Source organism: Coturnix japonica, chromosome W, assembly GCF_054131305.1.
Source record: "Coturnix japonica strain WE chromosome W, WE-NBRP24, whole genome shotgun sequence".
Classification (NCBI taxonomy): Eukaryota; Metazoa; Chordata; class Aves; order Galliformes; family Phasianidae; genus Coturnix; species Coturnix japonica.
Genome location: NC_140701.1, coordinates 26,869,110 through 26,892,079, shown reverse-complemented (window position 1 = coordinate 26,892,079; position 22,970 = coordinate 26,869,110).

The window sequence follows — 22,970 nt, the reverse complement described above, 5'->3', positions numbered from 1 at the left end:
ATGCCTCCTGTGACTGATCAGAATTAACTTGGGCTTGAATCTCAGATCGGAAACTCTCTCTCTCCAGAATAGTATGATACAAAGCACGGTATGCATAAGCCAAACCCCACATAAGGTTTACCTCCTTAGATCTCTGACCCAAATACTCACTTAATTTCTTAGGGTCCCTTAGGTGTTCAAGAGTGAAATCCCATGACACTGCGGGTCCCCATGCTTCTAAGACTTTTCCTAAACCTTTCCATATTCCCTGCCAGTCATCATTCTCTGGTTCTGGAGGAGACTTCCGCATAGAACGAATGCATAGGAACATATATGCATGCATTGATAGTGATAACATGAGTGCAAGTATGAACCCTATCTCAGTTATTGAAAAGCGTGTGGAAATCTGAGAGTACAACCTAAATAAAAAGGGTTTTTTTAGCCTGTACAATGAATTAAACATGGTGGTGTTTGTAAAATTGCCTGTTCCACCTGGGATGCAAGTATTTGTAAAATTGCCTGTTCCATCTGGGATGCAAGTGTTTGTAAGATTCACAATTCCATCTGGGGTGTAGATGCCAAAATTCTGACCATACCACATCTCGTAAAAGTACCAGGCAGGTGTCTCCATCAGTATCGACCTTATTAGGCTATATATCTGCACAATTCCACAACACCAAATTATGGTGTTAATAGTTGACCAATACTTTAAGAAGATCATAATTGCTTTCAATCCCTTAAACAGAGCAACTGGGATGAAGAGTGGATTCATAGCTGGCAGTCTCTGTAAAAGTCAGAGCTAGCTAGCTTTGCTCTAAGGGAGAAAGAAATCCCTTTGTTTTCTACACAAAAGTTAGATAGCAGTGCTGAGAATGTGCAGCAGCCCTTAATGTTGACAATTTGTCTGGTATTTCAAGGTCACGTTCTCCGTGAGCAGCTACGGAAAGATAACACTCCCAACACTCCCGTAACGAAGCTCTTTAAGAGCAAAGAGAGAGTTGTTCTAAAAGCTAAAAAGCTCAATGCCCGCATTCTCCACCAAAAAATCTGTCACGGGTTACTTAGATTTACCTATGCCCGTGACAGGGGAAGCCACCCCACGCCCCCCCCGGGGCCCGGAAAGGAGGGGGAAAAGGGGAGTGGGATAAAACAGCGACAATCTAAGGAGGAAAAACTTATTTTACTAAATATGATATCGAAATACAAGATAACACAATATAATATAATTAAGGCTAACAAAATCGAACGAAACAGAGAGAGAGAGTCTCCGAAAACCGAGAGGCCTACTGTGAACTCTAGGCGACACGGCTGGAACGCTTCCCACTCTCCGAGAAGTTCGAGAGAAGAAGGAGGGCACTCCAGCCTGGGAACGAGATTATATAGAGTCCTGGTCCCGTGACTTATTGTTACTCCTGTTGTTCTCTGGGATATGTAGTCTTCTTCTGTGGACTGCACATTCAACAGAAGTATCCATACTTGACATGATGTTATGATGTGGAATACTGATAGCAAAATTACAAAATTACAAAACCATGACACAGGGTCTGAAGGATTTCTTCCAGTTTTACACCATATCCGCATGGCCAGTGCGTGATATAGAGCCCAAGTGGAACACCTGCTTGGAAAACAGAATAAACTAGCAAATTTAGTTCTATTAGCGTGCACTTTTGTCTAAAATGATGCATGGTTATATTTTCAGATCCCAATTAATTGGATGTAAAAGAGGTATCCGTTCTATGATACAGGGTCTAGAGCTCGTAGAATTTGTAGACGATGTCGATCTCGCTGTATTAGCATAGCAAACATTTCCACTCATGATGTAATAGTTTTTGAAAATGTATGAGGTAAAAATACCCATTCAAGAATAATGAGAGGATCCTTTCCTGAGGTATCCCATTGACATACCAAGATATATGGCTGATAGAAGTTGGATATTATTATGAGATGTACTGGAAGTGATAAACAAACACGATGGCTATATTGATTTTGCACTGATGTTATTACACAGTCTAAGCATTGTTGTGCTTCTGGTGTTAATTGTCTTCTAGAAGTTAGATCTGGGTCTCCTTTCAGTAGTTTGAATAAAGGATGCAGCTCTTGAGTAGTAATTCCCAAAAGTGGCCGCAACCAACTGATGGTTCCTAATAACTTTTGCAGATTGTTTAATGTCCGTACGTGAGGTACTATTTTGAGGATTTGTGGCTGGATAGTGTGAGATGCAATTTTCCATATTGCTTCTTTGCTGCACTGCTCTAAGACATCACAGTACGCTGTAGAGAAATTTGTCATTCCTGCTCCCTTCAAATTATCATCAGGAGGAAATGCACCCAATTCACCTTTCGGATCTACTGGACCAGGGTCACAACGATCCCCTGGTTTCGATCCGTCCGTGTCTTTAACCACGTTACACACGGGCTGCACAGACGCAGCAGCGCACGACGTGGGTGCAGCGGGGGGCGGAAGCGGCGCGACGAACGTCGTAGGCGGAGCGAAGGGCGAGGGCGCCGTAGAGGGCGGCAACGCGGCGAACGTCAGGGGAGGAGCGAATGATGGGAGCGCGAGGGGGGGCGGCCGCGACCCCTCGTCTCCTCGAATCGGGGAGGGGTCGGAGCCGCCAGTGAGATCTGGGCACGGGCCGCTTCCCGCAGCGAGAGGCAGCGGTGGGGTTGGGACGGAGGGCGGCAGGGAATGGTCGGAATAAATTCTTTCCCGCCGTGATTGCTTAATCCCTTCCATTATCTGGCTCCAAAATGGCATCAGCTTAGCAGCCTTTCTGTCTTTAGTGAGAGAAGCCTCATAGAGTTTTGAGCCGATTTTGTCCCAAAGTTCTCCATCGAGAGAGAACTCAGTTTTCGGAAATTCAGGGACATTTTTGCTTATTTATTTAAGAAGAGTAGCTAATGCTGAAGTTGACACAGCCTTATCCTGATACGGTAACACTGACCGCAATACTTCGAGATATACTTTCTGCTCCTTCGTTAGTGAGCTCCCCATAGTTCCCGACTGCTCACCTTCTGTCTGGCAGAACGGTGCGGGTGCGCGCGAAACAGTCTCTCCGAAGTTCAGTCGGGCGACACTGCCGGGCCGGGCTCACTCAGCCGCGGGTTGATTTGCTCCACGTTGTGGGCGCCATTTGCAGCGACTCAGCACAGACTCAGATGTGAACGATCCAAATCATTTATTACAAGTTCTCACATCCCTTATATACCTTCACAAGTTGTTATTTTCTAACTTTCCCATCTGCCCTTACAACTTTTCCAAACACCTTACATGTCAACAAAGCATTCTACAAAACACTTTTCAACTGTCCATGCAGGCACACATCCAATCAGAGCTGTGAGACTCTTCTTCTCCTTGCAGAGGTGTCCTTGGATACCATGCTGTTTATCTTGCTCCACAGCTGCTGCTATGAACAGGATTTCTTGTATTCCCACAAAGAATTATCCATTTCAGACAAATTTCCGATGTATTTCACACTAATATCAATACTTACACCAGAAAAAAATGTGTTCTCTCTTAGGTATCACTCTTGAATCTTGCAAAATATTCATTTTCTTACCAATACAAAGCTTTTCATCATTACAAGTAGCATTTTCTACCCAAAAAAAGTGGTTTTCATCCTCAATAGAAATCGGTTTCTCTACAAATGGTCCCTTGTAGCAACATATGAAACACTGTTATTGGAATACCTCTTTCCCTCTTCAAAATAAGGACATTTCCAACAGAAATATCGATTTCTGACCAATTTTAGAAGAATGTCACACAAATATCAGTACCTATCCCAGAAATAAAAAGTTCTCTCCTAAGAATCATTCTTCATCCTTGCAAAAACATGGTTTTCTCACCAAAATAATGCTTTTTATCCCTTTAAAATAGCGTTGTTTCCCAGAAATACTGGTTTTCATCCCCAAAAGAAGACATTTTCTCTACAAAATGAAGCTTTGTAGCAAAATATGACACATTGTTTCCAGAATACCTTTTCTCTTCTACAAATTGAGGACATTACTAACAGAAATACCTTTTCTCCTCTACAAAATAAGGACATTTCCAACAGATATATCCTTTTCTGACAGAGTTTAGAAAAATTTCCCATGAATATCAATACTTATACCAGAAATAAAAAGGTCTCTCTTAGGTATCACTCTTTACCCTTGCAAAAATATGGTTTTCTTACCAAAATAATGTTTTTCATCTTTACAAACAGCATTTTCTAAACATAAAGGTGGTTTTCATCACCAAAAGAAATCGATTTCTCTACAAAATTATCGTTTGTAGCCATATATGACACATTGTTTCCTGAATAACTCTTTTCATCTAAAAAAGAATGACATTTCCAACAGAAATATCGATTTTTGAGAAATTTTAGAAGTAGGTCACGTGAATATCGATACTTATCCCAGAAATGAAAAGTACGCTCTTAGGTATCACTCTTCATCCTTGCAAAACTATGGTTTTCTTCCCAAACTAATGCTTTTCATCCCTACAAATAGCAATTTCTCCCTAAATTACTGGTTTTCATCCCCAAAAGTAAGCACATTCTCTTTAAAATGATGCTTTGTAACAAATTATGACTCATTGATTCCAGAATATCTGTCTTCCCCTACAAAATAACGATATTAACGTAAGAATTATCCATTTCAGACAAATTTCCGATGTATTTCACACTAATATCAATACATACACCAGAAAAAAAATGTGTTCTCTCTTAGGTATCACTCTTGAATCTTGCCAAAAATTCATTCTTACCAATACAAAGCTTTTCACCATTACAAGTAGGATTTTCTACCCAAAAAAGTGGTTTTCATCCCCAATAGAAATCGTTTTCTCTACAAATGGGCCCTTGTAGCAACATATGAAACACTGTTATTGGAATACCTCTTTCCCTCTTCAAAATAAGGACATTTCCAACAGAAATATCGATTTCTGACAAATTTTAGAAGAATGTCACACAAATATTGGTACCTATCCCAGAAATAAAAAGTTCTCTCCTAAGAATCATTCGTTATCCTTGCAAAAACATGGTTTTCTCACCAAAATAATGCTTTTTATCCCTTTAAAATAGCGTTGTTTTCCTGAAATACTGGTTTTCATCCCCAAAAGAAGACATTTTCTCTACAAAATGAAGCTTTGTAGCAAAATATGACACATTGTTTCCAGAATACCTTTTCTCTTCTACAAATTGAGGACGTTACTAACGGATATAACTTTTCTCCTCTACAAAATAAGGACATTTCCAACAGATATATCCTTTTCTGACAGATTTTAGCAAAATTTCACAGGAATATCAATACTTATACCAGAAATAAAAAGGTCTCTCTTAGGTATCACTCTTTACCCTTGCAAAAATATGGTTTTCTTACCAAAATAATGTTTTTCATCTCTACAAACAGCATTTTCTAAACATAAAGGTGGTTTTAATCACCAAAGGAAATCGATTTCTCTACGAAATTATCGTCTGTAGCCAGATAGGACACATTGTTTCCAGAATAACTCTTTTCATCTAAAAAAGAATGACATTTCCAATAGAAATATCGATTTCTGACAAATTTTAGAAGTAGGTCACATGAATATCGATACTTATCCCAGAAATGAAAAGTACACTCTTAGGTATCACTCTTCATCCTTGCAAAACTATGGTTTTCTTCCCAAACTAATGCTTTTCATCCCTACAAATAGCAATTTCTCCTTAAATTACTGTTTTTTATTCCGCAAAAGAAGACACATTCTCTTTAAAACGATGCTTTGTAACAAATTATGACTCATTGATTCTAGAATATCTGTCTTCCCCTACAAAATAACGACATTAACATAAGAATTATCCATTTCAGACAAATTTCCGATGTATTTCACACTAATATCAATACTTACACCAGAAAAAAATGTGTTCTCTCTTAGGTATCTGTCATGGTTTTGTAATTTTGTAGTTTTGCTATCAGTATTCCACATCATAACATCATGTAAAGTATGGATACTTCTATTGAATGTGCAGTCCACAGAAGAAGACTACATATCCCAGAGACCAACAGGGTTAATTATAAGTCACGGGACCAGGACGCTGTATAATCTCGTTCCCAGGCTGGAGTCCCCTCCTTCTTCTCTCAAACTTCTCGGAGAGTGGGAAGCGTTCCAGCCGTGTCGCCTAGAGTTCACAGTAGGCCTCTCAGTTTTCGGGGACTCTCTCTCTCTCTGTTTCGTTCGATTTGTTAGCCTCAATTATATTATATTGTGTTATCTTGTATTTCGGTATCATATTTAGTAAAATAAGTTTTTCCTCCTTAGATTGTCGCTGTTTTATCCCACTCCCTTTTTCCCCCTCCTTTCCGGGCCCTGGGGGGGGAGCCCACGGGGTGGCTTCCCCTGTCACAGGCATAGGTAAATCTAAGTAACCCGTGACAGATATTTTGGTGGAGAATGCGGGCATAGAGCTTTTTACGTGATTTTGAAATACCAGACAAATTGTCAACATTAAGGGCTGCTGTACATTCTCTGCACTGCTATCTAACTTTTGTGTAGAAAACAAAGGGATTTCTTTCTCCCTTAGAGCAAAGCTAGCTAGCTCTGAATTTTACAGAGCCTGCCAGCTATGAATCCACTCTTCATCCCAGTTGCTCTGTTTAAGGGATTGAAAGCAATTATGATCTTCTTAAAGTATTGGTCAACTATTAACACCATAATTTGGTGTTGTGGAATTGTGCAGGTATATAGCCTAATAAGGTGGATACTGATGGAGACACCTGCCTGGTACTTTTATGAGATGTGGTATGGTCAGAATTTTGGCACCTACACCCCAGATGGAATTGTGAATCTTACAAACACTTGCATCCCAGATGGAATTGCGAAACTTACAAGTACTTGCATCCCAGATGGAACAGGCAATTTTACAAACAGCACCATGTTTAATTCATTGTACAGGCTAAAAAAACCCTTTTTATTTAGGTTGTACTCTCAGATTTCCACACGCCTTTCAATAACTGAGATAGGGTTCATACTTGCATCAATGTTATCACTATTAATGAATGCATATATGTTCCTATGCATTCGTTGTATGCGGAAGTCTCCTCCAGAACCAGAGAATGATGACTGGCAGGGAATATGGAAAGGCTTAGGAAAAGTCTTAGAAGCATGGGGACCCGCAGTGTCATGGGATTTCACTCTTGAACACCTAAGGGACCCTAAGAAATTAAGTGAGTATTTGGGTCAGAGATCTAAGGAGGTAAACCTTACGTGGGGTTTGGCTTATGCATACCGTGCTTTGTATCATACTATTCTGGAGAGAGAGAGTTTCCGATCTGAGATTCAAACCCAAGTTAATTCTGATCAGTCACAGGAGGCATCAGTAGCAATATCAGTTGCCCCTGTGGAAGGCAAGAAATGGAAACGGGTGTGCATGCGTCTAGAATGAAAAGAAGGAGAAGCACGGGGGGGGGGCAGCAGAAGACCCAGGTGCCGGGCATGGAGCAGTACCGAAAAAAGCAAAGGCAAAAACCATGAGGCATGAAGAAGGGACTGATGATGAGAAGGAGATCTTAGCCGCGTATGAGGGGGTTCGGGTTGCTTCCGAAGTAGTCGGGACTGAAACACAGCTCCTTTTGGCACCTCGACTGCCAGTGCTGAACTGGATGTTCAAAGGACAGGTTCCCTCCACTCATCATGCTACCAATGTCACCTGGTGCAAGTGGATTACACTGATTACACAGCGAGCGCGAATGGGAAACCTCAATCGTCCAGGAATCCTAGAGGTAATCATGGACTGGCCTGAAGATAAAAGGTTTGGAACATCACCAGCAGAAGAGGTATCACGTGCTAAAGAGGCCCCACCATACAACAAATTACCAGAAAATGAAAAGAAATATGCCCTATTCACTGACGGATCTTGTCGCATTGTAGGGAAGCATCGCAAATGGAAAGCTGCTGTGTGGAGCCCCACACGACAGGTTGCAGAGGCCACTGAAGGTAAGGGAGAATCAAGTCAGTTTGCAGAGGTAAAAGCTGTCCAGCTGGCCTTAGATGTTGCTGAACGGGAGAGGTGGCCAATGCTGTATCTTTACACTGACTCATGGATGGTGGCAAATGCCTTATGGGGACGGTTACAGAGGTGGGAACAAAATAACTGGCAACGGAAGGGTAAATCTGTTTGGGCCGCTGAATTATGGAAGGACATTGCTGCCCGAACAAAGAATATGGTTGTAAAGGTGCGTCATGTGGATGCACATGTGCCCAAAAGTTGGGCTACTGAAGAACAACAAAACAACCTTCAGACAGATAAAGCTACCAAAATTGAGGTGGCTCAAATTGACTTGGACTGGCAGAATAAGGGTGAATTATTTCTAGCTTGATGGCCTCATGAGACCTCAGGTCATCAAGGAAGAGACGCGACATATAAGTGGGCCAGAGATCGAGGGGTGGACTTAACCATGGACACTATTGTGCAGATTATTCATGATTGTGAAACATGTGCCATAATTAAACAAGCCAAAAGGATGAAACCTCTCTGGGAGGAAGGGCGGTGGCAAAAGTATAAATATGGGGAGGCGTGGCAGGTTGATTATATCACCTTGCCACGATCTCGCAGTGGTAAGTGCTATGTACTCACCATGGTAGAGGCAACCACTGGGTGGCTTGAAACATACGCAGTACCCCATGCTACTGCTCGAAACACCATATTAGGTCTTGAGAAACAAGTCCTGTGGCGACATGGTACCCCAGAAAGAATTGAATCTGATAATGGGACACATTTCAAAAATTCCCTTATAAATACTTGGGCCAAATATCATGGCATTGAGTGGATTTATCATATTCCCTACCATGCACCAGCTTCTGGTAAAATTGAACGATATAATGGGTTGTTGAAAACTATGTTGAAAGCAATGGGTGGTGGAACATTTAAGCACTGGGAGAAGAATCTGGCAGAAGCCACTTGGTTGGTGAATACTAGAGGATCTGTCAATCGTGATGGTCCTAGTCAATCTAGCCCCCTACACACTGTAGAAGGAGATAAGGTCCCTGTTGTACATGTAAAGAACATGTTGGGAAAAGCTGTTTGGGTCCTTCCAGCTTCTGGAAAGGGCAAACCTATCCGTGGAACTGTCTTTGCCCAGGGACCTGGGTGCACTTGGTGGGTAATGCAGAAGGATGGGGATGTTCAGTGTGTACCACAAGGGAATTTGATGCTGGGGGAGTGCAGTCAATAATTTTATGTAACTATATATATATATGTTTGCATGTGTAGTGTATTTTAGTTATTATAGTTGTACATTTAGTTATGTTACATGCAATTCTACTGTTTAGCTATCATAATTTTACATACGTGTATATATATGTATATATATATTTACCATGATGGAATAATGTAGAATAAGGGGTGGAATGTCATGGTTTTTTAATGTTGTAATTTTGCTATCAGTATTCCACATCATAACATCATGTAAAGTATGGATACTTCTATTGAATGTGCAGTCCACAGAAGAAGACTACATATCCCAGAGAACAACAGGGTTAATGATAAGTCACGGGACCAGGACGCTGTATAATCTCGTTCCCAGGCTGGAGTGCCCTCCTTCTTCTCTCGAACTTCTCGGAGAGTGGGAAGCGTTCCAGCCGTGTCGCCCAGAGTTCACAGTAGGCCTCTCGGTTTTCGGGGACTCTCTCTCTCTCTGTTTCGTTCGATTTGTTAGCCTCAATTATATTATATTGTGTTATCTTGTATTTCGGTATCATATTTAGTAAAATAAGTTTTTCCTCCTTAGATTGTCGCTGTTTTATCCCACTCCCTTTTTCCCCTCCTTTCCGGGCCCCGGGGGGAGGGGCCCACGGGGTGGCTTCCCCTGTCACGGGCATAGGTAAATCTAAGTAACCCGTGACAGATTTTTTGGTGGAGAATGCGGGCATAGAGCTTTTTAGCTTTTAGAACGACTCTCTCTTTACTCTTAAAGAGCTTCGTTAGGGGAGTGTTATCTTTTCGTAGATGCTCACTGAGAACGTGACCTTGAAATACCAGACAAATTGACAACATTAAGGGCTGCTGTACATTCTCAGCACTGCTATCTAACTTTTGTGTAGAAAACAAAGGGATTTCTTTCTCCCTTAGAGCAAAGCTAGCTAGCTCTGACTTTTACAGAGCCTGCCAGCTATGAATCCACTCTTCATCCCAGTTGCTCTGTTTAAGGGATTGAAAGAAATTATGATCTTCTTAAAGTATTGGTCAACTATTAACACCATAATTTGGTGTTGTGGAATTGTGCAGGTATATAGCCTAATAAGGTGGATACTGATGGAGACACCTGCCTGGTACTTTTATGAGATGTGGTATGGTCAGAATTTTGGCACCTACACCCCAGATGGAATTGTGAATCTTACAAACACTTGCATCCCAGATGGAATTGCGAAACTTACAAGTACTTGCATCCCAGATGGAACAGGCAATTTTACAAACAGCACCATGCTTAATTCATTGTACAGGCTAAAAAAACCCTTTTTATTTAGGTTGTACTCTCAGATTTCCACACGCCTTTCAATAACAGAGATAGGGTTCATACTTGCATCAATGTTATCACTATTAATGAATGCATATATGTTCCTATGCATTCGTTGTATGCGGAAGTCTCCTCCAGAACCAGAGAATGATGACTGGCAGGGAATATGGAAAGGTTTAGGAAAAGTCTTAGAAGCATGGGGACCCGCAGTGTCATGGGATTTCACTCTTGAACACCTAAGGGACCCTAAGAAATTAAGTGAGTATTTGGGTCAGAGATCTAAGGGGGTAAACCTTATGTGGGGTTAGGCTTATGCATACCGTGCTTTGTATCATACTATTCTGGAAAGAGAGAGTTTCCGATCTGAGATTCAAGCCCAAGTTAATTCTGATCAGTCACAGGAGGCATCAGTAGCAATATCAGTTGCCCCTGTGAAAGGCAAGAAATGGAAACGGGTGTCCATGCGTCTAGAACGAAAAGAAGGAGAAGCACAGGGGGGAGCTGCAGAAGACCCAGGTGCTGGGCATGGAGCAGTACCGAAAAAAGCAAAGGCAAAAACCAAGAGGCATGAAGAAGAGACTGATGATGAGGAGGAAATCACCTATTGTCGACCTCTGAAGCTGACTGAAATCCAAGGCTCAAGAAAGGAGTTCACACGGCGTCAAGATGAAGGTATCCTTGCTTGGTTTCTTCGCTGCTGGGACAACGGGGCCAACAGCTTGTCTCTAGATGGTAATGAAGCTCGCCAACTAGGAAGCATTGCCCAAGATGCAGGTATCGACAGAGGGATTAGCAGATGTTCGGATGGAGCTGCCACTCTCTGGTTGCAGCTGTTAGAAGCCGTGAGAGAAAGGTACCCCTATAAGGATGCTTTGAAGCCTAAATTTGATAGTTGGAATACTGTCCAAAAAGGTATTCAGCGCTTGAGGGAATTGGCCATGGCGAAAATGTTGTACAGCCCTGATCCAAGCGAACTTGACCCTGAGAGAGTGAGGGCCGATCCTGACATGTGGCAGAAAATCACAAGTACAACACCAGAGAGAATTGCACAGTCCTTGGTAACAGGTTCTAAAGGGTTCGTGGACAGATGGCCCCGAGTTGTTGAGCTGATTATAATGCTTCAAACCACCGATCAGCAGCTCCCTCAACTGCATGCCGCAGTTTCTGCCATCTCACGGCTAGAAGACCGAGTAGATGAAATGTGCAAGAAATTCTTTCCATCAACTAATCGTAATGATCCCGTAATAGTATCAGAAACAACTGATGAAGGTCAATCCTCGTATGGGCCACCAGGTCTAATGAAGGATCTGATCAAAGTATTCCAGTCCTACTCCTCACCTGCATCATCAAAAGTCTCAGCTGTTAAACGCACACGCTTCCCAGCTAGAGCAAAGAACAACAGTACGATTGCAACGCGTGTTTCCATGTGGCGCTACCTACGTGACCGTGGAGAAGACATGAGGAAGTGGCGCCCACAACGTGGAGCAAATCAACCCGCGGCTGAGTGAGCCCGGTCCGGCAGTGTCGCCCGACTGAACTTCGGAGAGACTGTTTCGCACGCATCCGCACCGTTCTGCAGGACAGAAGGTGAGCAGTCGGGAACTATGGGGAGCTCACTAACGAAGGAGCAGAAAGTAAATCTCGAAGTATTGCGGTCAGTGTTACCGTATCAGGATAAGACTGTGTCTACTTCAGCATTAGCTACTCTTCTAAAATGGATAAGCAAAAATGTCCCTGAATTTCCGAAAACTGAGTTCTCTCTCGATGGAGAACTTTGGGACAAAATCGGCTCAAAACTCTACGAGGCTTCTCTCACTAAACACAGAAAGGCTGCTAAGCTGTTGCCCTTTTGGAGCCGGATAATGGAAGGGATTAAGCAATCACGACGGGAAAGAATTTATTCCGACCATTCCCTGCCGCCCTCCGTCCCAATCCCGCCGCTGCCTCTCGCTGCGGGAAGCGGCCCGTGCCCGGATCTCACTGGCGGCTCCGACCCCTCCCCGATTCGGGGAGACGAAGGGTCGCGGCCGCCCCCCCTCGCGCTCACGCCGTTCGCTCCTCCCCTGACGTTCGCCGCGTTGCCTCCCTCTACGGCGCCCTCGCCCTTCGCTCCGCCTATGACGTTCGTCGCGCCGCTTCCGCCCCCTGCTGCGCCCACGTCATGCGCTGCTGCGTCTGTGCAGCCCGCGTGTAACGTGGTTAAAGACACGGACGGATCGAAACTAGGGGATCGTTGTGACCCTGGTCCAGTAGATCCGAAAGGCGAATTGGGTGCATTTCCTCCTGATGATAATTTGAAGGGAGCAGGAATGACAAATTTCTCTACAGCGTACTGTGATGTCTTAGAGCAGTGCAGAAAAGAAGCAATATGGAAAATTGCATCTCACACTATCCAGCCACAAATCCTCAAAATAGTACCTCACGTACGGACATTAAACAATCTGCAAAAGTTATTAGGAACCATCAATTGGTTGCGGCCACTTTTGGGAATTACTACTCAAGAGCTGCATCCTTTATTCAAACTACTGAAAGGAGACCCAGATCTAACTTCTAAAAGACAATTAACACCAGAAGCACAACAATGCTTAGACTGTGTAATAACATCAGTGCAAAATCAATATAGCCATCGTGTTTGTTTATCACTTCCAGTACATCTCATAATAATATCCAACTTCTATCAGCCATATAGCTTGGTATGTCAATGGGATACCTCAAGAAAGGATCCTCTCATTATTCTTGAATGGGTATTTTTACCTCATACATTTTCAAAAACTATTACATCATGAGTGAAAATGTTTGCTATGCTAATACAGCGAGATCGACATTGTCTACAAATTCTACGAGCTCTTGACCCTGTATCATAGAACAGATACCTCTTTTACATCCAATTAATTGGGATCTGAAAATATAACCATGCATCATTTTAGACAAAAGTGCACGCTAATAGAACTAAATTTGCTAGTTTATTCTGTTTTCCAAGCAGGTGTTCCACTTGGGCTCTATATCACGCACTGGCCATGCGGATATGGTGTAAAACTGGAAGAAATCCTTCAGACCCTGAATGCAGGAGAGAATCTGTGATGGGTGAGAGAGGAAATGTGCACCTTGAAGCAGGGGACGCCCTGCTGGCACTACCTGTCACATCCACCACCAACATGGCTTGCTGTTTCTCAAGGGTCAATAAGTATTAATGCCCCTAGTGATACTCTAGTACATTTGTCCTCTAAAATGGTTCTATTTGACATGCTATTCCATTAATATGTGCGATCATTAATCAATTATTAGCCCGGATAACACAGTTGGTAGAGCATGCTTATGAACATCTAAAAAGCATTTACTGCACAAATTTTAGTGGTCATTAAAAATCAATATATCAGAGTATATATAAATTGAAGACTTTTCCTGATCAGTTACAGATTAACAAAATGGGACCCTCATGGATTTATTTTCAGGTTGCAGAAACTTAGGTTGCAGTACAAACATGTTTGTTCTTTTTAGTGGGTTTAACAGTAATGTTGTTATGTTGTATTTGACTTGTCTCTTTTTTCACTTTTAGAGTATTGTCAATCGAGGCCTTGACTGAGTTATAATGATTATGTTATCAATATAATTAGTGTTATTATTTTATAGTATGGATTTAGCTTGTCCATAAACAAAAAAAGGGAATTGTGGGAATACAAGAAAAGCTGTTCATAGCAGCAGCTGAGGAGCAAGATAAACAGCATGGGAACCAAGGACACCTCTGCAAGGAGAAGAAGAGTCTCACAGCTCTGATTGGATGTGTGCCTGCATGGACAGTGGAAAAGTGTTTTGTAGAATGCTTTGTTGACATGTAAGGTGTTTGGAAAAGTTGTAAGGGCAGATGGGAAAGTTAGAAAATAACAACTTGTGAAGGTATATAAGGGATGTGAGAACTTGTAATAAATGATTTGGATCGTTCACATCTGAGTCCGTGCCGACTCGCTGCAATTCTTATGTTAATGTCATTATTTTGAAGGGGAAGACAGATATTCTGGAATCAGTGAGTCATAATTTGTTACAAACCATCATTTTAAAGAGAATGTGTCTTCGTTTGGGGATGAAAACCAGTAATTTAGGGAGAAATTGCTATTTGTAGGGATGAAAAGCATTAGTTTGGGAAGAAAACCATAGTTTTGCAAGGATGAAGAGAGATACCTAAGAGTGTACTTTTCATTTCTGGGATAAGTATCGATATTCATGTGACCTACTTCTAAAATTTGTCAGAAATCGATATTTCTGTTGGAAATGTAATTCTTTTTTAGATGAAAAGAGTTATTCTGGAAACAATGTGTCATATTTGGCTACAAACGATAATTTTGTAGAGAAATCGATTTCTTTTGGTGATGAAAACCACCTTTATGCTAAGAAAATGCTGTTTGTAGAGAGGAAAAACATTATTTTGGTAAGAAAACCATATTTTTGCAAGGGTAAAGAGTGATACCTAAGAGAGACCTTTTAATTTCTGGTATAAGTATTGATATTCCTGTGAAATTTTTCTAAAATCTGTCAGAAAAGGATATATCTGTTGGAAATGTCCTTATTTTTTAGAGGAGAAAAGGTATTCTGGAAACAATGTGTCATATTTTGCTACAAAGCTTCATTTTGTAGAGAAAATGTCTTCTTTTGGGGATGAAAAGCAGTATTTCTGGGAAAGAACGCTATTTTAAAGGGATAAAAAGCATTATTTTGGTGAGAAAACCATGTTTTTGCAAGGATGAAGAATGATTCTTAGGAGAGAACTTTTTATTTCTGGGATAGGTACTGATATTTGTGTGACATTCTTCTAAAATTTGTCAGAAATCGATATTTCTGTTGGAAATGTCCTTATTTTGAAGAGGGAAAGAGGTATTCCAATAACAGTGTTTCATATGTTGCTGCAAGGGACCATTTGTAGAGAAAACGATTTCTATTGGGGATGAAAACCACTTTTTTGGGTAGAAAATGCTACTTGTAATGATGAAAAGCTTTGTATTGGTAAGAAAATGAATTTTTGGCAAGATTCAAGAGTGATACCTAAGAGAGAACGCAATTTTTTCTGGTGTAAGTATTAATATTAGTGTGAAATACATCGGAAATTTGTCTGAAATGGATAATTCTTATGTTAATGTCATTATTTTGTAGGGGAAGACAGATATTCTGGAATCAATGAGTCATAATTTGTTACAAAGCATCATTTTAAAGACAATGTGTCTTCTTTTGGGGATGAAAACCAGTAATTTAGGGAGAAATTGCTATTTGTAGGGATGAAAAGCATTAGTTTGGGAAGAAAACCATAGTTTTGCAAGGATGAAGAGTGATACCTAAGAGCGTACTTTTCATTTCTGGGATAAGTATCGATATTCATGTGACCTACTTCTAAAATTTGTCAGAAATCGATATTTCTGTTGGAAATGTCATTCTTTTTTAGATGAAAAGAGTTATTCTGGAAACAGTGTGTCGTATTTGGCTAGAAACGATAATTTTGTAGAGAAATAGATTTCTTTTGGTGATGAAAACCACCTTTATGTTTAGAAAAAGCTGTTTCTAGAGATGAAAAACATTATTTTGGTAAGAAAACCATATTTTTGCAAGGGTAAAGAGTGATACCTAAGAGAGACCTTCTTATTTCTGGTATAAGTATTGATATTCCTGGGAAATTTTTCTAAACTCTGTCAGAAAAGGATATATCTGTGGGAAATGTCCTTATTTTGTAGAGGAGAAAAGGTATTTCTGTTAGTAACGTCCTCAATTTGTAGAAGAGAAAAGGTATTCTGGAAACAATGTGTCAAATTTTGCTACAAAGCTTCATTTTGTAGAGAAAATGTCTTCTTTTGGGGATGAAAACCAGTATTTCTGGGAAAGAACGCTATTTTAAAGGGATAAAAAGCATTATTTTGGTGAGAAAACCATGTTTTTGCAAGGATGAAGAATGATTCTTAGGAGAGAACTTTTTATTTCTGGGATAGGTACTGATATTTGTGTGACATTCTTCTAAAATTTGTCAGAAATCGATATTTCTGTTGGAAATGTCCTTATTTTGAAGAGGGAAAGAGGTATTCCAATAACAGTGTTTCATATGTTGCTGCAAGGGACCATTTGTAGAGAAAACGATTTCTATTGGGGATGAAAACCACTTTTTTGGGTAGAAAATGCTACTTGTAATGATGAAAAGCTTTGTATTGGTAAGAAAAAGAATTTTTGGCAAGATTCAAGAGTGATACCTAAGAGAGAACACAATTTTTTCTGGTGTAAGTATTGATATTAGTGTGAAATACATCGGAAATTTGTCTGAAATGGATAATTCTTATGTTAATGTCATTATTTTGTAGGGGAAGACAGATATTCTGGAATCAATGAGTCATAATTTGTTACAAAGCATCATTTTAAAGACAACGTGTCTTCTTTTGGGGATGAAAACCAGTAATTTAGGGAGAAATTGCTATTTGTAGGGATGAAAAGCATTAGTTTGGGAAGAAAACCATAGTTTTGCAAGGATGAAGAGTGATACATAAGAGTGTACTTTTCATTTCTGGGATGAGTATCGATATTCATGTGACCTACTTCTAAAATTTGTCAGAAATCGATATTTCTGTTGGAAATGTCATTCTTTTTTAGATGAAAAGAGTTATTCTGGAAAAAGTGTGTCGTATTTGGCTACAAACGATAAATTTGTAGAGAAATCGATTTCTTTTGGTGATGAAAATCACCTTTATGTTTAGAAAATGCTGTTTGTAGAGATGAAAAACATTATTTTGGTAAGAAAACCATATTTTTGCAAGGGTAAAGAGTGATACCTAAGAGAGACCTTTTTATTTCTGGTATAAGTATTGATGTTCCTGTGAAATTTTTCTAAACTCTGTCAGAAAAGGATATATCTGTTGGAAATGTCCTTATTTTGTAGAGGAGAAAAGTTATTTCTCTTAGTAACGTCCTCAATTTGTAGAAGAGAAAAGGTATTCTGGAAACAATGTGTCATATTTTGCTACAAAGCTTCATTTTGTAGAGAAAATGTCTTCTTTTGGGGATGAAAACCAGTATTTCTGGGATAGAACGCTATTTTAAAGGGATAAAAAGCATTATTTTGGTGAGAAAACCATGTTTTTGCAAGGATGAAGAATGATTCTTAGGAGAGAACTTTTTATTTCTGGGATAGGTACTGATATTTGTGTGACATTCTTCTAAAATTGGTCAGAAATCAATATTTCTGTTGGAAATGTCCTTATTTTGAAGAGGGAAAGAGGTATTCCAATAACAGTGTTTCATATGTTGCTGCAAGGGACCATTTGTAGAGAAAACGATTTCTATTGGGGATGAAAACCACTTTTTTGGGTAGAAAATGCTACTTGTAATGATGAAAAGCTTTGTATTGGTAAGAAACAGAATTTTTGGCAAGATTCAAGAGTGATACCTAAGAGTGAGCACATTTTTTTCTGGTGTAAGTATTGATATTAGTGTGAAATACGTCGGAAATTTGAATGAAATGGATAATTCTTATCTTAATGTCATTATTTTGTAGGGGAAGACAGATATTCTGGAATCAATGAGTCATAATTTGTTACAAAGCATCATTTTAAAGACAACGTGTCTTCTTTTGGGGATGAAAACCAGTAATTTAGGGAGAAATTGCTATTTGTAGGGATGAAAACCATTAGTTTGGGAAGAAAACCATAGTTTTGCAAGGATGAAGAGTGATACCTAAGAGTGTACTTTTCATTTCTGGGATAAGTATCGATATTCATGTGACCTACTTCTAAAATTTGTCAGAAATCGATATTTCTGTTGGAAATGTCATTCTTTTTTAGATGAAAAGAGTTATTCTGGAAACAATGTGTCGTATTTGGCTACAAACGATAATTTTGTAGAGAAATCGATTTCTTTTGGTGATGAAAACCACCTTTATGTTTAGAAAATGCTGTTTGTAGAGATGAAAACATTATTTTGGTAAGAAAACCATATTTTTGCAAGGGTAAAGAGTGATACCTAAGAGAGACCTTTTTATTTCTGGTATAAGTATTGATGTTCCAGTGAAATTTTTCTAAAATCTGTCAGAAAAGGATATATCTGTTGGAAATGTCCTTATTTTGTAGAGGAGAAAAGGTATTTCTGTTAGTAACGTCCTCAATTTGTAGAAGAGAAAAGGTATTCTGGAAACAATGTGTCATATTTTGCTACAAAGCTTCATTTTGTAGAGAAAATGTCTTCTTTTGGGGATGAAAACCAGTATTTCTGGGAAAGAACGCTATTTTTAAGGGATAAAAAGCATTATTTTGGTGAGAAAACCATGTTTTTGCAAGGATGAAGAATGATTCTTAGAAGAGAACTTTTTATTTCTGGGATAGGTACTGATATTTGTGTGACATTCTTCTAAAATTGGTCAGAAATCGATATTTCTGTTGGAAATGTCCTTATTTTGAAGAGGGAAAGAGGTATTCCAATAACAGTGTTTCATATGTTGCTGCAAGGGACCATTTGTAGAGAAAACGATTTCTATTGGGGATGAAAACCACTTTTTTGGGTAGAAAATGCTACTTGTAATGATGAAAAGCTTTGTATTGGTAAGAAAATGAATTTTTGGCAAGATTCAAGAGTGATACCTAAGAGAGAACACATTTTTTTCTGGTGTATGTATTGATATTAGTGTGAAATACATCGGAAATTTGTCTGAAATGGATAATTCTTATGTTAATGTCATTATTTTGTAGGGGAAGACAGATATTCTGGAATCAATGAGTCATAATTTGTTACAAAGCATCCTTTTAAAGACAATGTGTCTTCTTTTGGGGATGAAAACCAGTAATTTAGGGAGAAATTGCTATTTGTAGGGATGAAAAGCATTAGTTTGGGAAGAAAACCATAGTTTTGCAAGGATGAAGAGTGATACCTAAGAGTGTACTTTTCGTTTCTGGGATAAGTATTGATATTCATGTGACCTACTTCTAAAATTTGTCAGAAATCGATATTTCTGTTGGAAATGTCATACTTTTTTAGATGAAAAGAGTTATTCTGGAAACAGTGTGTCGTATTTGGCTAGAAACGATAATTTTGTAGAGAAATCTATTTCTTTTGGTGATGAAAACCACCTTTATGTTTAGAAAATGCTGTTTGTAGAGATGAAAACATTATTTTGGTAAGAAAACCATATTTTTGCAAGGGTAAAGAGTGATACCTAAGAGAGACCTTTTTATTCCCGGTATAAGTATTGATGTTCCAGTGAAATTTTTCTAAAATCTGTAAGAAAAGGATATATCTGTTGGAAATGTCCTTATTTTGTAGAGGAGAAAAGGTATTTCTGTTAGTAACGTCCTCAATTTGTAGAAGAGAAAAGGTATTCTGGAAACAATGTGTCATATTTTGCTACAAAGCTTCATTTTGTAGAGAAAATGTCTTCTTTTGGGGACGAAAACCAGTATTTCTGGGATAGAACGCTATTTTAAAGGGATAAAAAGCATTATTTTGGTGAGAAAACCATGTTTTTGCAAGGATGAAAAATGATTCATAGGAGAGAACTTTTTATTTCTGGGATAGGTACTGATATTTGTGTGACATTCTTCTAAAATTGGTCAGAAATCAATATTTCTGTTGGAAATGTCCTTATTTTGAAGAGGGAAAGAGGTATTCCAATAACAGTGTTTCATATGTTGCTGCAAGGGACCATTTGTAGAGAAAACGATTTCTATTGGGGATGAAAACCACTTTTTTGGGTAGAAAATGCTACTTGTAATGATGAAAAGCTTTGTATTGGTAAGAAACAGAATTTTTGGCAAGATTCAAGAGTGATACCTAAGGGTGAGCACATTTTTTTCTGGTGTAAGTATTGATATTAGTGTGAAATACGTCGGAAATTTGAATGAAATGGATAATTCTTATCTTAATGTCATTATTTTGTAGGGGAAGACAGATATTCTGGAATCAATGAGTCATAATTTGTTACAAAGCATCATTTTAAAGACAATGTGTCTTCTTTTGGGGATGAAAACCAGTAATTTAGGGAGAAATTGCTATTTGTAGGGATGAAAAGCATTAGTTTGGGAAGAAAACCATAGTTTTGCAAGGATGAAGAGTGATACCTAAGAGTGTACTTTTCATTTCTGGGATAAGTATCAATATTCATGTGACCTACTTCTAAAATTTGTCAGAAATCGATATTTCTGTTGGAAATGTCATTCTTTTTTAGATGAAAAGAGTTATTCTGGAAACAATGTGTCGTATTTGGATACAAACGATAATTTTGTAGAGAAATCGATTTCTTTTGGTGATGAAAACCACCTTTATGTTTAGAAAATGCTGTTTGTAGAGATGAAAACATTATTTTGGTAAGAAAACCATATTTTTGCAAGGGTAAAGAGTGATACCTAAGAGAGACCTTTTTATTCCTGGTATAAGTATTGATGTTCCAGTGAAATTTTTCTAAAATCTGTAAGAAAAGGATATATCTGTTGGAAATGTCCTTATTTTGTAGAGGAGAAAAGGTATTTCTGTTAGTAACGTCCTCAATTTGTAGAAGAGAAAAGGTATTCTGGAAACAATGTGTCATATTTTGCTACAAAGCTTCATTTTGTAGAGAAAATGTCTTCTTTTGGGGACAAAAACCAGTATTTCTGGGATAGAACGCTATTTTAAAGGGATAAAAAGAATTATTTTGGTGAGAAAACCATGTTTTTGCAAGGATGAAGAATGATTCTTAGAAGAGAACTTTTTATTTCTGGGATAGGTACTGATATTTGTGTGACATTCTTCTAAAATTGGTCAGAAATCGATATTTCTGTTGGAAATGTCCTTATTTTGAAGAGGGAAAGAGGTATTCCAATAACAGTGTTTCATATGTTGCTGAAAGGGACCATTTGTAGAGAAAACGATTTCTATTGGGGATGAAAACCACTTTTTTGGGTAGAAAATGCTACTTGTAATGATGAAAAGCTTTGTATTGGTAAGAAAATGAATTTTTGGCAAGATTCAAGAGTGATACCTAAGAGAGAACACAATTTTTTTTGGTGTAAGTATTGATATTAGTGTGAAATGCATCGGAAATTTGTCTGAAATGGATAATTCTTATGTTAATGTCATTATTTTGTAGGGGAAGACAGATATTCTGGAATCAATGAGTCATAATTTGTTACAAAGCATCCTTTTAAAGACAATGTGTCTTCTTTTGGGGATGAAAACCAGTAATTTAGGGAGAAATTGCTATTTGTAGGGATGAAAAGCATTAGTTTGGGAAGAAAACCATAGTTTTGCAAGGATGAAGAGTGATACCTAAGAGTGTACTTTTCATTTCTGGGATAAGTATCGATATTCATGTGACCTACTTCTAAAATTTGTCAGAAATCGATATTTCTGTTGGAAATGTCATACTTTTTTAGATGAAAAGAGTTATTCTGGAAACAGTGTGTCGTATTTGGCTACAAACGATAATTTTGTAGAGAAATCGATTTCTTTTGGTGATGAAAACCACCTTTATGTTTAGAAAATGCTGTTTGTAGAGATGAAAAACATTATTTTGGTAAGAAAACCATATTTTTGCAAGGGTAAAGAGTGATACCTAAGAGAGACCTTTTTATTTCTGGTATAAGTATTGATGTTCCTGTGAAATTTTTCTAAAATCTGTCAGAAAAGGATATATCTGTTGGAAATGTCCTTATTTTGTAGAGGAGAAAAGTTATTTCTGTTAGTAACGTCCTCAATTTGTAGAAGAGAAAAGGTATTCTGGAAACAATGTGTCATATTTTGCTACAAAGCTTCATTTTGTAGAGAAAATGTCTTCTTTTGGGGATGAAAAGCAGTATTTCTGGGAAAGAACGCTATTTTAAAGGGATAAAAAGCATTATTTTGGTGAGAAAACCCTTTTTTTGCAAGGATAAAGAATGATTCTTAGGAGAGAACTTTTTATTTCTGGGATAGGTACTCATATTTGTGTGACATTCTTCTAAAATTGGTCAGAAATCGATATTTCTGTTGGAAATGTCCTTATTTTGAAGAGGGAAAGAGGTATTCCAATAACAGTGTTTCATATGTTGCTGCAAGGGACCATTTGTAGAGAAAACGATTTCTATTGGGGATGAAAACCACTTTTTTGGGTAGAAAATGCTACTTGTAATGATGAAAAGCTTTGTATTGGTAAGAAAATGAATTTTTGGCAAGATTTAAGAGTGATACCTAAGAGAGAACACATTTTTTTCTGGTGTAAGTATTGATATTAGTGTGAAATGCATCGGAAATTTGTCTGAAATGGATAATTCTTATGTTAATGCCATTATTTTGTAGGGGAAGACAGATATTCTGGAATCAATGAGTCATAATTTGTTACAAAGCATCCTTTTAAAGACAATGTGTCTTCTTTTGGGGATGAAAACCAGTAATTTAGGGAGAAATTGCTATTTGTAGGGATGAAAAGCATTAGTTTGGGAAGAAAACCATAGTTTTGCAAGGATGAAGAGTGATACCTAAGAGTGTACTGGTCATTTCTGGGATAAGTATCGATATTCATGTGACCTACTTCTAAAATTTGTCAGAAATCGATAT